Here is a 14,581-nt window from a genome sequence, read left to right on the forward strand (position 1 = left end):
TAGAAAGTTTGATTTAAACTTGCCTCAAGTTTATATACTTGCCATGGCAAATTTGAAACAAAGCTTCATTTTTGATACATCAAACTTACTGCAAGTCAGATTCAAGTTTAAATTGTTATCTGGGATATTGTAACGACTTAATAACCGCTACAGTATTTACCTTAGTGTTGTGATCCGTGCATAACTTTTTAGTAGTGATATTTAACTTAATCAAATCATCGCTTCCAAATTAAATACCAAATAGGCGAAAATTTAATTATCTATACTAATAACTATAATATTATAAATGCGAAAGTAACTCTGTCTGTCTGTCTGTCTCGCTTTCACGCCTAAACCACTGAACCAATTTTTATGAAATTTGGCATAGAGATAGTTTGAGTCCCGGGAAAGGACATAGGATAGTTTTTATCCCGGTTTTTGAAACAGGACGCGCGATAAAGTTTTTCCGTGACAGACAAAATTCCACGCGGGCGAAGCCGCGGGCGGAAAGCTAGTGTTATTATGAAGGATGAGACACGCATGTAAAGTTAGCGGCGATGTTTGTGGAAAGATGTGGCTGTTATTTTTGGGTCGTGTACATCAGACGCGACCTCTGCAGCTGTCAAACAGACGTCATAAGTCGAGAAAGTCTGTTTATCGATAATGATATTCACGGTTCTCAAAACCAAGCCGTCGCCAAAATAAAAGAAGAAGAAGAAGAATCGATAATGATGCCGGTTTCCGATATTGTTCCATAGGCTTGCCAAGTGCCAAGTACGGCCACTTGAATATAAAATACCGCAATAAGATGTAACGTGACGTCATTGCGACCTTTGACCTCATGTGAAAAAGTGAATGTTACTATAGAAACAGAGGGCCAATATTTAGCATTTTGTGTATTAAATCTGAAAATTATAGAAGAAACTCAAGAAAATTCATGATAATATTGTACTAACAATACATATGATGCAACCAGTGTTTAGCGTGCTGCTGTCTAAACTAGGTGTAACGTTTTTAATACTATTTTTATGAGTTTCTAAGAACATTTTCAATCTACTCTTTGACGTTTATTCGGCCCACATCTTAATTTCGAAAACTTATAGATAAATCAGTTCTCTGAACATAGGAATAGAGACTAAGTTATAAGAGACTGCCTGGTAATTACCTATATGTAAATAGGAATACAAGTCGAAAACAATTCCGGTCATTGTTTAGAACTCGAGTGACAATCGCCGGAAAGTCAGACGCCTCTTTCGATTGTTCTGGTGTCTGATGTCAACAATAAAGACAGTTCTGAGGTATTGACCAATGAAGAGATAGTTAAATTCAGTATTAATCTATATTTTTCCAGTAAACTGATAAATGACCTTACAGACAGTGGGGTTTGGGTTACTAAACCTTTGTTTGTCACCTGTCATAATCTTTGCACTCGAACTCCTCCTTTATTCTTCTGATTAATTTCGTTGCAGGTCCAATGACAGTTTATCTTTCCCCGGGACAAACTTGACCTTCACTGGTTGGGTTTTTATTGGCGGTCAAGCTGTAGATCCTGGCTACACAGGAGTTGCAGCGGTGGGAACGAGAGGTGGGAATAGTTATGTGTAGACAGTTGGAATGAATTCCAATTGATGTGGAAGTTAATACTTACAAAATATTAAATAATTTTAAACATTTTCTTATGAATTCCACTCAATTTATGAAGCGCAAGTTGATGAGAATTTTTTTCATATTAATTTGCAGTAACTAATTTTTTCTCCTTTTTATTTGATTTTTTTGTATATTCAAGTGTTTCCAAGTACGCAAGTTATTCATCCATCACTCATTTTATTTCAGACTTTAACTAAAGCGTCACTTTCGATTTCAACTTTGCAATAAAAAGAAATAACCAAACGCCGCAAAAACTTAGTCGTGCCAATTTTTAAACGGTTCGCAAATCGAAGTGGTCGTTGCCAATTTCCATATTCGATTTGAGGACCGATTTGAAAATTACTAAACTCTTTGCGTCGGGTCGTGACTCTGTCCTAATATTGCGGTCAAATATTTCATCACATGGACAATTTATCACTCCACAAACTTTCAAATGCACATCAACTTTCTTTATCTTAAAAGACTAAGGTCTAAAGTTGATTGCAGCAGCTCAAAAGCAACCGTGTGATTGGCACAAACGTTCTCTGATTTCAACGGACAGACGGCAAGTGCGGTCAATTGAGATGTGAATGAAACTATTGTGATTGGCCGATCGTATCGTTTGATCGTCTGAGTAATAACTGCAGTCCGTTGGACTCGAGAGCCCGATTTAGAATCAATAGAGCTAAAATGATTCGGACCTGAAAAGTTGCGATTGAAGATAATATCGCCGGCGGTTTTTACGCTACTCCGTCTATAATTACATTTCTGGTTACCCATTTAGTTAGGGACCTTGAAGCTAGTTGATCGTGACTGAGCGGACGGAGGTGTATGTAATAAATAAGCATGATGCCTATTGAACGGTGGTTTTCAATTATTGACGCTCCGGACCGCAGCCATTACACGCCGAATTCAGACAAGGAAAACTACAGTCGATTTATTTTAATAACAAAAGAATTACGAAACACAACTCTGGTAATGAAATCTGGACTCGTTGCGAAATTGTTATTAGCGAATAACTTGATAGATACAATGCCGACTGAGATAAGTAAATCAATAAAGTTCTGAATAGTTATGACAGCGTCAGATAAAGTGCCCCGAGCGGCCGGTAAATGATCGTGCACCATTTTAGAGTAATTTATGGTAACCTAACCTAAATTACGTAACGTTGGAGCAACAGAGCTGGCATCTGGTGTTGTCTTTTCATTTGCTTGATAAAGCTGACCCAATTATGCTGTACAAATCATGAGGTTGATTATAAAAAATGTATCTCAGAGCCTTCGGCGAGTGGTCGCGCTCATTCGGATGAATTGAAAGCCGATGACTGGTCTGGAAATGGGAGCAGGTCAATTAACGGCTTTCTTTCAATGTGTTTTGTAATTACACGTCTGTGTGCATGTGATATTAAAATTTCGCCCACGCGAGTCCTCGGAGGTAACGGGTCACGCCCGACATCTCACCGGTAAATGGCTGATTGATTGTCGGTGGTTCGACGACAAACGACCTGACCAGGATTAAGCTTCGTCGAGCTAAAGCTGTGAGAGTGTACACGGAAACTCCATTTTGTACGGTGCTGGTATCGGGTTTAACGGGCACAGTAGTTTGGATTAACATATTGTGGGAGATACACATGACATGTCTTGTGTCAAACAAGGCTGTATGTTTCTTTAATAAAGATAAATAAAATAAAATGACTTTGTGTACGGTGCACAGTGAATTAACTTTAGGAGGTAGACAGTGGGTAGTACATAACAACTTTCAGCACTGATTTTCTACACTTCACGTGCCTACTTCCACGTATTCCGAACCGATAGGATATAGGCTTTGCTTAACTGCTTATTCTAAAGGCACTGCTTGCCTCTAAGTGTATTAGAAACTGTACTCAATGTTTTTTCTTTTTCTATTTTACTTTGTTATTATAGTCCTAACGTCAACCTTAAGCAGCAAAGCATATACTTACAATGACAGAAACTTGAAAGTAAAAATCCTATTTAGGAACATCGTCATTATAACATCTTCTTGTTACGTCACTTTAACTCCCATTGTCACGTAAGGCAATTTTGAGCTGTCCATTGAAAACTTTTGCAATGGACATCACAATCGAATTGACAATAGAAAATCTTTTCAAATTGAGTTTACAAAACTCATACATTGCATAATTCAAATGGCCAATTATCTGTTATATTAACCTGCTCCATAAAAGAAATAGACCGTCCATGATATGGTAAATTCGTGAAAAAATAGTAAATATTTTAAGACAAGCCAGAGACTATGAATGAATATGTATCCAATAAGGAATATTAAGGCGAATATTAATATACCATAAATTATTAAACTGAAAGCGAATAAATCAGTAACAATGGCGTATAAGTTATAAATAAGTAGAAGGTAGGTTCTAATTCCAACTACTTACTGCTTAAACCAATAAAACACCAAGTATAGACAGACACAACCTAATAGCTCATTCATTGCCATCAGCGATAATTTAAGACATGAAAAAAAAAGAACACGAAAAGAAAATAAATGTAGTTTGCTAGTTTGTTTTAACGTCTTTCTTCTGTTTATAATAACAGCTAAATAATGTAGGCTACAGGGGTAATGACCTTTCCATAAACGCTCTGATTAATTATTTATAACATTAATTACCGCGTAAAAGGACGTGGAGGAAAAACAAGCGGATCAAGTATGATGGATTGGCAGTTCAATTACATCAAAAACAACCATATAAGCCCAAGATCCTACGATGGGCTCATCGTTTACTAATGACCTCATTCTGGCATTCCCTGCATCCCTTTTCAACCAATGGTCATTGCTGTAAGAAAAATAAAGACGACAATAGAGTCCCATAGCGATAACAAGTTGTCAGTCAATCGTTAGTAGGGTCACCATTATCCTGGAGCAGTCTGACTAAAGAAAATTCAGTCCGAATTAGTGCAAACCGAGAAACTGCATTTTATCGCTGAAACAAAACGTAGAGTACTGTTAAATGTCTTAACTTATCGTTGCAATTAGACACAGAGCAGTCGCAATCGCATGTCGTATAGTGTGCAGCGCCGAATCTTAGATGAAATTACACTCAATTTTATTTTCGGGACTTATTCGCCCGTCTTTTTGTCAGTACTGTGGCAGTAGGACTTACCTTTTTACCAGTCCTTTGTCAGCACTTTTTATTTCTAGATGGTAGGTAACCCTAATCGTGGGGATCAGGTGGCGTGGGCTTGGCATTAACCCACTTACTAAGCCCGTGGGAGGCCGTTCTAAAATTAAGAAGAAAAAAACCGCCAGCAGTTGTTTGCTGCGCGTACGCAATCGGTTACCGCAACTGTTAAGAATAACGTTTAGTTCGGCATTGAAAGTCTAGGTTGGCTGACTAATGAAGCGGTTAGGAAATAAATCCGAGTTGACGAGATCTCTTGTGGCAAGAAGAAAGTTGTTTTGAATTGGTTAGCGTTTGACGTTTAGTCGTTTAGAAAAACGCGAAAGCGTGTTTTTACATAACATGATTCGTCTTGTTTTGAGACGAATGGCTCTCTCTCATTTGTTTTATCTTGTTTTTAACATTGACAAGGTTTTGTAAGAAAAGAAATAAAACTTTTGGCAAAATGTCATCTCAACTTCAACAGTTACCGTAGCGTTATCGAATTTGATCACAACAAATGCTCAATGTTGTATCTGTCTGTGGATTTTGTAATTTTTCTACTACAAAAACTTCAGTGGTCGGATATGCAAACAATAACTCACTGAGTGCCGTGCATAGCGGAGTTTGACTTGGCAGTTCTCCAGACCAGTGCAGCGGGGTTACTTCGAAAAACATTACCCGAAGTTTCGAGTGTTGCCATCCCTCTCACGCAAAGGGATATGCCAGCATGAACGAGGGTGACAGATAGACCCGAAAGTCCTGAAACTACGTAAATAGAGTTTCGGATTAGCCCTGCAGTGCATGTGTTGGGAGAATGCTGAGCACTTTCTTATCTTAAAAATTTACTTCAAAACGTATGTGACGTTTTCCAAGGCGTTTAAAAATTTTAATGAGTCTCTGGTCAGTGGCCAAGACACTGAGTGTTTTATGAGGGCTATTAGGCTTCCTTGCAGAATTTTAACGCGTGGTCTAACAGTTCCATGCACAGGAGAGGCATGTAATGTAAAATTATAAAATCTGTATAGAAATTTCGTAGTTGTCCACAGATTATTACGACATTGCTGTTTACTTCATAAAGCTCTATGTTGTTTATTAGTTGTATCTTATTTCGTTTGTTCGTTCTTTTCAGCCAAAGACGTCCACTGGACAAAGGCCTCCCCAAAGAATTTAATTTAATTAGATATTATTTACTGTGTCTATTTGGAAAATTACGAATCTTCTGGTTTTCCTTATTTAGTTACAACCTGCTAACACGATGAATAGCTAGTTTGATTAAACTAAAAGACAAAAAATGCGTCCGTAGATTTAGCAATTCAGCGTACCACTTGTTACTTTTACAATGCGCCTTCTAGTTCCAAATGAAGCAAAGCTTTGTACTATTTCAATAAAAATGTTATATTATGATGCTAACTGTACTTGAAGATTGTTTGTAAACTACGATGCGTGCCTAAACCGCTTACGTTAACTACAATTTGAAAACTGCATGTTTACTTAACTTTTGCCTGAAGGAATGCCGAATGTTGATTGGGAAATTCATTGCGGCCATTTTTTTTTGTTTCAATCAACGTAACATTAACGAACTAGATATTCGTAAAGACGACTGTACATCAAGCTATGTACCGTGGCGCTTTATTAATAGTTGTTGTAACATGTACGAAGAATATATTACAAAAAAATGTGAAGTTTAATACTGTTGACTGGTCATTCAGAGTAAACTCTATAATGTATATTAACTCGATTAACATTAATATTTATTATAAATAATAACGAAAGTCATAAACATTTAACCAATACAAACATTACCCTTGCAATCAAATTATCCAATTTGTCGATACTAAAGTTACTTACATGAATATACTCGTACTTGTTAGAACTTTTAATCAACTTTAACAAACACTCCAATGCAGCTGCTGTGCGATTTTAATAGAGCAGCTGTATACTTGATGTAGTTTGGCTTTTATAGGGATGGCAACTGCAAAGTTTTTAACAGTAGCAAGTTTTGGTTTTTCTATGGTTTAAACCGTAGTTAATTTTATTGCTTTAATTTATAAGACAAATTGTCTAAACTTGCTCAGTGCCGTGCCCCCAGATAAATTGCCAAACAAACAATATTTCGACAATGGTCTAGAGTTAGAAGCTTATCTCTACATGAGATTTGAACTTCTAACTGCAAGGCAACATTTTACATGAAATGTTTTTGGTGATACGGGATACCTAACTACTGTTTTAGATTGTTTTCTTTTGTAATTATTTATCTGGTAATAAAATTAGTATTCCTGATTTGATGCCTTAAAGATAACGTATTATTTAGCCAATAATACTTTTTGTTCTCCCTAAAATCTAGGAAAGTTTTTCGCAACTGCCAACCCTGCCACCGTGTTTCAGACCACTGGCAACTTCGCAAGGGCTCTCACCTCACTCTGAACCGCTCGAGTCGACAGTTGATACCGGACCACTTACGCGATTGCCCGCAAACATCTATGTTTTAAACATGGCGATTGGTTACCCTAAGAAAAACACGATATTTTAGAGCGAAAAAGCATCTTTAATAGCATTAAATTGTGGCGTTTTAACTTGGTACTTCTTTTATTCTATTTTGTGTGGTGTCCAATAAAGTCTATGTATCTAAAACTTTAGAAAAATGCTATCGTATCACAATTTTTGGCATGCAAAATTGCAAAGTCATCATCACCATTCATCATTTACCTGTCCTATTTCTTATCGCAGTATTTTCATTCTATTTTCAGCTCAATCATCCTTTAGCCGCATTTAGTCACCAGTTCAACGGTTCTAATCCCGACGAGGTCAAATATTTGTGATATGATCATGTCATATTTATATCTGGACTAATGCACGTTTTTGTTTATATATTTTTATCAAATAAGTAGATAACCTAACAAAAGATTCTGCTAAGATTCTCTAAGCTACCAAATCCGTTGAAAGTACACGAAATCGGAGTAAGGCACTTAAGTGGGTTATCAATTTGCGTATACGATAACGTCCCAGCGCGAGATCTGATTGCACATCACTCTCTACATTTTTGTTACAAATTCAACCCTATTACGACGACATAAGAGACTTCAGTGTTTAGCTTGATGTACTGTCCGTACTCCGTACACACTTCTCGACGAAACAATTCACTCAGAAACAGTTTAGATTACATTACTGAACGAATTTTAACGTTGCCAACAAATGTTACAGAAATAAACTGAAGTTAACGGAAGCTACGGAATTTTTGAATGCAAACAAATGAATTGAACCGGGTTTATTCTTTGTTTCCACTGGGCTCTTTCATGAGTTCATCAGATGTCATCTTGATTTAATTCAAGAGATTTATTATATTTTTACAAATTAGACGATCAAAAGTTAAGGCAACATTCAGCAAACATATTTTATCTTTTAAAAATATTTGCGTGAAAATTCAAAACTTTCCACCCGGAAGCCGTTAAACGTTTCGAACATGCCATTAATAAAAAAAGTGTGGAAAAAGCAAACATCGAGTGCATCAACCTCTCGATATCTCGATTGCGTGTCGCAATCGATCGGTCCCTAGCTCCCGTCTGTCAGTGCCCTACTTACTGTCGAGTCTACGCACTTTGACAAGTACGCCGCGGGGATTCTGGCTCGCCAGTGCGTGTACTGTCGGGAAAAGTTTTCGCTCGTTATTCGATTTCTTTTTTCTTTTCAGCCAGTTCATTTAGTCCTTTGAACGTTCGGTTGGTTGCCGCCGAGTGACATTTATTTTGAGATCTTTGTTCTTTTTTTAAACGGTTTGCTGTTTACACGTTTTGCGAATTTCGTCTTTATTATTATTGTCTTTGAATAAAAAATAAATAGATTTATTTCATTGTTAAAATGTTTGACATTAATCAGTTTGGCGTCTGAATCTTTTGTTCACTCGTTCTTAATTCAAATCTTAACGGTTTCAGCCGTTAAGTACTTATTCTTATTTCAAAAGCACATCTGTCATATTGAACTAATTGAACCATATTGTTGTCTCGGACATTAACTCAAAGTGGTACATACCAATAAACAGAACTATGTATGCCATTCAGCAATTGACCTAGTTCCGGTTCTAAGAACGTAAGCAAAACAGATCCTAAGTGCATGCTATAGTAAATTAAACGCATTTTTTGCTAGTCCATTTACATACAAATGTGTATTGAATAAAGGATGTTTATTGAAAAAACTGTGCTAGTGGGTCATTGTTTTCGTGAATTAATACTTTGTCAGCTGCATTCGCCAGTAGGTTTAATTATTGCAAATAAATTGTTATTTATTACCACTGAGTATTTTGAGGGAAATAAGCAGCCAGCTGTTTAATGTATGCGTATGTCACGTTGTTGAACAGTAGAATTAATTTACAATAATTTATTAGAGAAATTGAACAAGTGACATACTTTAATATTATTGATTAGCAATGTAATAGTTGATGGTATACTCGTAGTATTGAGATGGCAGCCTTAGGCTGGGTTGCACCATCTTACTTTAACTTTGACAAACGTCAAAAATCTGTCAAGCTCCATACAAAAAACACCGGTTATCGTTACAGTTACGGTCAAAGTCAGGTGGTGCAATTCATCCTTAATGTTTAGAGAACTCGACCAGTAAGCCCTTCAGTCAGGCAGAATAACTCTAGCCGTATTTATTTATTTTACGGTTAATTCTACAATATTATAAAATAATAACTACTAACATCAAACACTAGTCAGATTAACAGAGGCAGCTACAGCTACAATATTGCATTACCGCCATCTTAATTTTCCATTTTAATCCGCCCTGAACGGGTTCATCCCCCGATATTAAGTAATAACTTACCTCCATTATGCTGTAATACCTAAATACCTAGGCTGGTCTACTTTCCTTGGTATTACTTCATTAAAACTCCCTGGATTGTTCGCTTAGAGATTAGGAGATGAATGAAAATGTTAATTATAGTTTTCAGGGGCGTAGTGTGAGTTTACGTCAAACGCATTCGATATCGACTGCGTAAAAATGTCATTAAAGACGGATTGTACATCTTCATATATTTTTTATCTAAATTGAGAATGTTACTAGGTATGCAAAATCACTTGAAACCTATGTTACAGTTAGGCTTTTACATTTACAAATACATTAGTTTTTATTTCATTCAAAAATACCCAGTAGTTATGATTTTATAGGCATTCAAAGTTCGCTTAAATATTGAGTCCCGCCGACGGTCACGTGACCCCGCGTGACGTACATTCACAGTGTCCGCTCACTAGAAAACGGATATAAACATACTTAAATACATTTTTTTTTGTAAATACAAACTTATTATACATATTAACACCCAGACCCATCACAGAAATTAAAATTGAACCAAACCCAAACTTGATGCGATTGTGTCGTTTTATTGCGAACTAGCTGACCCGGCGAACTTCGTACCGCCTTAGCGTAGAGATTTTCTTTATATTTTTTTCCGTAAAAACCTTGTACAGAGTATTAGAAAACTACAAAAAAAAATCAGCCAAATCGGTCAAGCCGTTTTCATGTTATGTCGTGACAACGGAAAACGGGTTTCATTTTTATATATAAGGTGTTATTTTTTATACTGATCATACTTTACCAACGCATCTAATAAAATCATACAAATACAACCCAAGTGTTTTTAAAAAAAAATTCAGGCTAGTTTTTGTTTTTACTTTTCCTAACAAAAAAAAGATATTATTTTTACAACCATCCTGTCTTCACTCACTGCCTCTCTCTCTTTCTTTACTCCTTTCATTCATACGAGTACGAACAATGGCCGCGCGCATTCATTCAACGTTCACACACATAAAGGTTAGATTACACTTAACCTACGTTACCAAAAATTATCACTCGTGAGTATGTACGATGTTACGTCATGTTAATAGGTACTACGCGCTGGTAGAAACAAAATCTAGCTTCATAAGTAGGTAAATAAGTGTATTTTCATAAGTGTAATAGCGGGGGACTTTTCCAAAGAACCGAGGCGAATCATCCGCGTTAAACTAGAAATTTAAAAAAGGATAGAAATTGGAATTCAATATCTACGGTTTCGTAATGCCTACGCAATTTATTTAGAGACGTAATAAAAAATTGATAGGTACATACCTATTACTACTTCGCTTCGCGTCAGTGGAAATGCACCCTAATATTGAATATGAATAGGTGTTGTAAATAAAACTCACTGATCAATTTTCCTGGTTTTAATTCCTAAATTATGATTTGCCATCACACTTCAGATTCATTGATTTTACTTATTCACACATTTACCTATTTTGAATGTTGTTATTTAAAGTTCCTAGGTTATTATTACACTAATCACAATACATTTTGAATGTCAAGCCTTTGTTGAATGTTCACGTAAACACTGTCTTGCACTGTCTAATCTAGCCACGATCGAATTGAGGTAATGCTTCCGGGCTGCACACTTGCTTGCTGTTCACTAGACACCACGTCGGATGTTGTATTCACAATTCGCGCACTAACTTTTTTACGGAAAAAGTCCCTTTCGCGTAAACAAGCACTCATCTGTCCAAATCACACTGTAGGTATGTACCTAGGTAGACTTCCGCAATATCCATCGATAGAACTCGGTCGCGGTCGTAGCCCTCTGGCAACAACTCCTTGATAAGGCATTCCGTATTTTTACGCAAAAGCCGCCGTCTGCGGCGCTCGCATCTGGGTACCGCCAGCACTGTGCCGGTGATTGAAATTGAAATCCAGAACTTCGTCCTCGAAGCGCACGGGATCTCGTCAAGTCAGGATACGGCTGCGCTCTCCCTGAAACGCTGCGCGGCTCCAAACAAGCAAGGTGTGAAGGTTTTCGACTCGTCAATGTTTCTCGTCGGCCAGTTAGTGTGCCCGACCGAAACATAATTTCACCTGCGTTTTGTTATTTATCAAGCGCGGCATTGTAATAACTCGCACACACACACTGCAATACGTTTGGGCACAACATTGGACTGACTGGGACGATTGTTTGTTGTTGCGCTCCCGCATGCCGATCGGCGGCTCGGCGCGGGCAGTGGGCGCGGAGCGACTGGCAGCGATATCAATATGGCCGACTCACGCGGCGCGGCACGTGGCAGCGGTCGTTGCCCTCGTCCGGCTACTACGATAGTGCGTAAACGAATACTCACCGCGCTCAAAGGATGATTTATTTTTTATTTTTTTCGAAACATTCTTTGTCGTTTTACTCGAAAACTAGCCTGAATTTTTTTTTAAAAACACTTGGGTTGTATTTGTATGATTTTATTAGATGCGTTGGTAAAGTATGATCAGTATAAAAAATAACACCTTATATATAGATTACCTTCCAGCTCCATCATTAGACCCGGATTACTATATAGAATTAAAGTACTCATCAATACAAAACGAACGAGCCCAAACTCGATGGATTTAAGTCGTTTTATTATAGAGTTCCTATGGCCACCTTCCAGCTCCATCATCAGATCAGCTCCATGTCATCATAATATTGCATGGTCATCCAAATCACATGTGTTTGCGAAATTTCAGCTTAATCGGTTGCCTGGAAGTGGGTCTTAATTCAGCTTGCAAGATTCCACCCATACAAATATGAGCCAGTCACTGTAATATGACGTCACGCGCATAAAATGGCGGGCCGGCCGCCGCCAGCACTTTTAAAATTCAATATCTTGGAAACTAATTGACGTATCGAAATAATTCTTTCACGTGTATTTTTTATTTTTAACAGAGAATACAGAAAGCTAAAAAACAAAATTAGTGAACATTCTTCATTGATTTAAAGTAAACATTTGAAGGTAATTTACCATGCTTTGACCAATCAAAGGCTTTAATCTTTAGTTTGAGTGTCATTAATCCTTCAAGCTCCGCGAATCTAGACACAATAGATATAATCAATTGTTATGACATTAATTAATGCCGTCTGGGACTCAATCGGTTAATGCTTTTCATCATGCAGGCTATAGAATAATTTCTTAGTGTGAAGAGAATCTAAGGAAGATCACCTTAAAGTGATTAAGAACTGGTAGCGAAACATGAGATTTGAAATCAACAGGTAAAATAACAACTTCAACTTATAACTAACAGTTTTAATTTATCTTAGCTGTTTGTTACTAACTTTAAGATTCCTGAAAACTGTATTAGAATAAAATAAGCTAGTTTTAACTTCATTGGTAGATAAAATCAGAAGCCTCTGCCGTATCTTTCTACTTTTAGACGTTCGGTTTCGCCAAATTAGTCGCAGCTGAAAGCTGGAAATGCTGGAATCGTCAAAGCCTGCACAAATGACTGCAAGTACAAGCCAGCTGGAGACTCTTCACCCGTCTTTGCTGCTTGAGAGAGCTAGTTTGGGCTCGCTAGTGATGCTAATCTTTAAAATAAATATCGATGTATCGATATTCTGGAAAATTTATCGAATCATAAATTACTGCGTCAAAAATACAATGTCACATGAATAGTTAAAATACAATTTTTGTATTTAGAACATGGAGGTATATGTATAAATTAACGATTTTACAGACACTTGTGAAAAGAGAAACACGACTCATATGAGATACTATGTTATTTCCTACCTGTAAGATTTTTGTGAGCTAATTAGTTACCTACTATAGTAGTACAGTTAATACCAGACTTGAGGTAGAATACGTTGTTTCAAAAATAAGTAAAACATCGATATATTCCTCGCGTATCTAATAGAGGCTGTATACCAAACTTAGCCCAGCTTTAGCTTTGACGTTTCATAACGTTTCAGCAGCCACTAGTGCAGGGTTTCCAGTTTTCCACACATAATCTAGTATAATCAGTGGCTTTTGAGAATAAAGATTAATGATATCGACCTTCACAACATCATCTCGTCATACTATTTAGTAAAAGTAACTAAGTAGTTTTAGAAGTTTGATGTAATTACTCTACAATATTTACGATATTATTAATTTGGTAAAACTATCGATAGAATATCACTCAATGTCCCACAAATCTATTGGATTAAATCAAGGAGTATCTTTAGGGTTCAGGCAAATAAATCTGAATCAAGATATTATTTGCTCACCGAACCCTAAAAATACAGAAGCTGCATGAGAAGGAAGTGGATCGCGATTGCACACGATCGCGATATAAGTTCATGGCGGGCGCCTTGACCTTATCGGGGACCAGAACAAATAATATTGCTTTACGAACGACCACAGTAAAAGAACATTCAGTAAACTTCGACTGACCAAATGGCTAGTGGTTAAATGACACTAGTCAACTGATATAATTTTTGAGCTGTCAAAACGCGGTTATCCTTTAGATTTTGTATGAAGACAAGATATGAAGTCACTTTTTCGCCGATACTAAATCGAATTTTACGATCATTTGAAAATGTATTGTTTATTGGGCAGAATGTTGTTGTTAATTAGAAAAGTAACTGTGTCTTGATATTATTCGATTATGGTGTCAACTATCTAATTATACACGACTTTAAATAAATAATAGATTTATTTTCTCTTTCCTTTCATATGCAATGCAAACATTCAACATAGAAGAGAAAATAGACACATTTTTGCCTATATAGAACACGGATCTGAAGTGAGCATACTGAAGTGATCTTCGTAGTGGAGAAACAGATGTTCTGTTGTTTTATATGAGATGCATTCAAACGATTTGCATAGATCAGTGATATTTGAATGGCTTTGATCATCAATGAAAATATTTTTTATTCGGCATTTTAAAATATTGATCCGTTTTCCGTGGCATTAAGAAATCACAATAGGTTGATACAAAATATAACACGATAAGTACGTGTGGAATACACGCAAAAGATACTACGATCGATACGATCACCGACATAAAAATATCAATGACTTCACTATAAATATTTAAAAA

General features: G+C 36.7%; 1 protein-coding gene across 1 annotated transcript in view; it reads right to left on the reverse strand.

Moving 5' to 3' along the window:
* Positions 1-14,581, reverse strand: part of LOC135084178 (dual specificity tyrosine-phosphorylation-regulated kinase 2) — a 208,166-nt gene that overhangs the window by 180,449 nt on the left and 13,136 nt on the right. The gene's annotated exons all lie outside the window — the stretch shown is intronic.

Source organism: Ostrinia nubilalis, chromosome 25, assembly GCF_963855985.1.
Source record: "Ostrinia nubilalis chromosome 25, ilOstNubi1.1, whole genome shotgun sequence".
Lineage (NCBI taxonomy): Eukaryota > Metazoa > Arthropoda > Insecta > Lepidoptera > Crambidae > Ostrinia > Ostrinia nubilalis.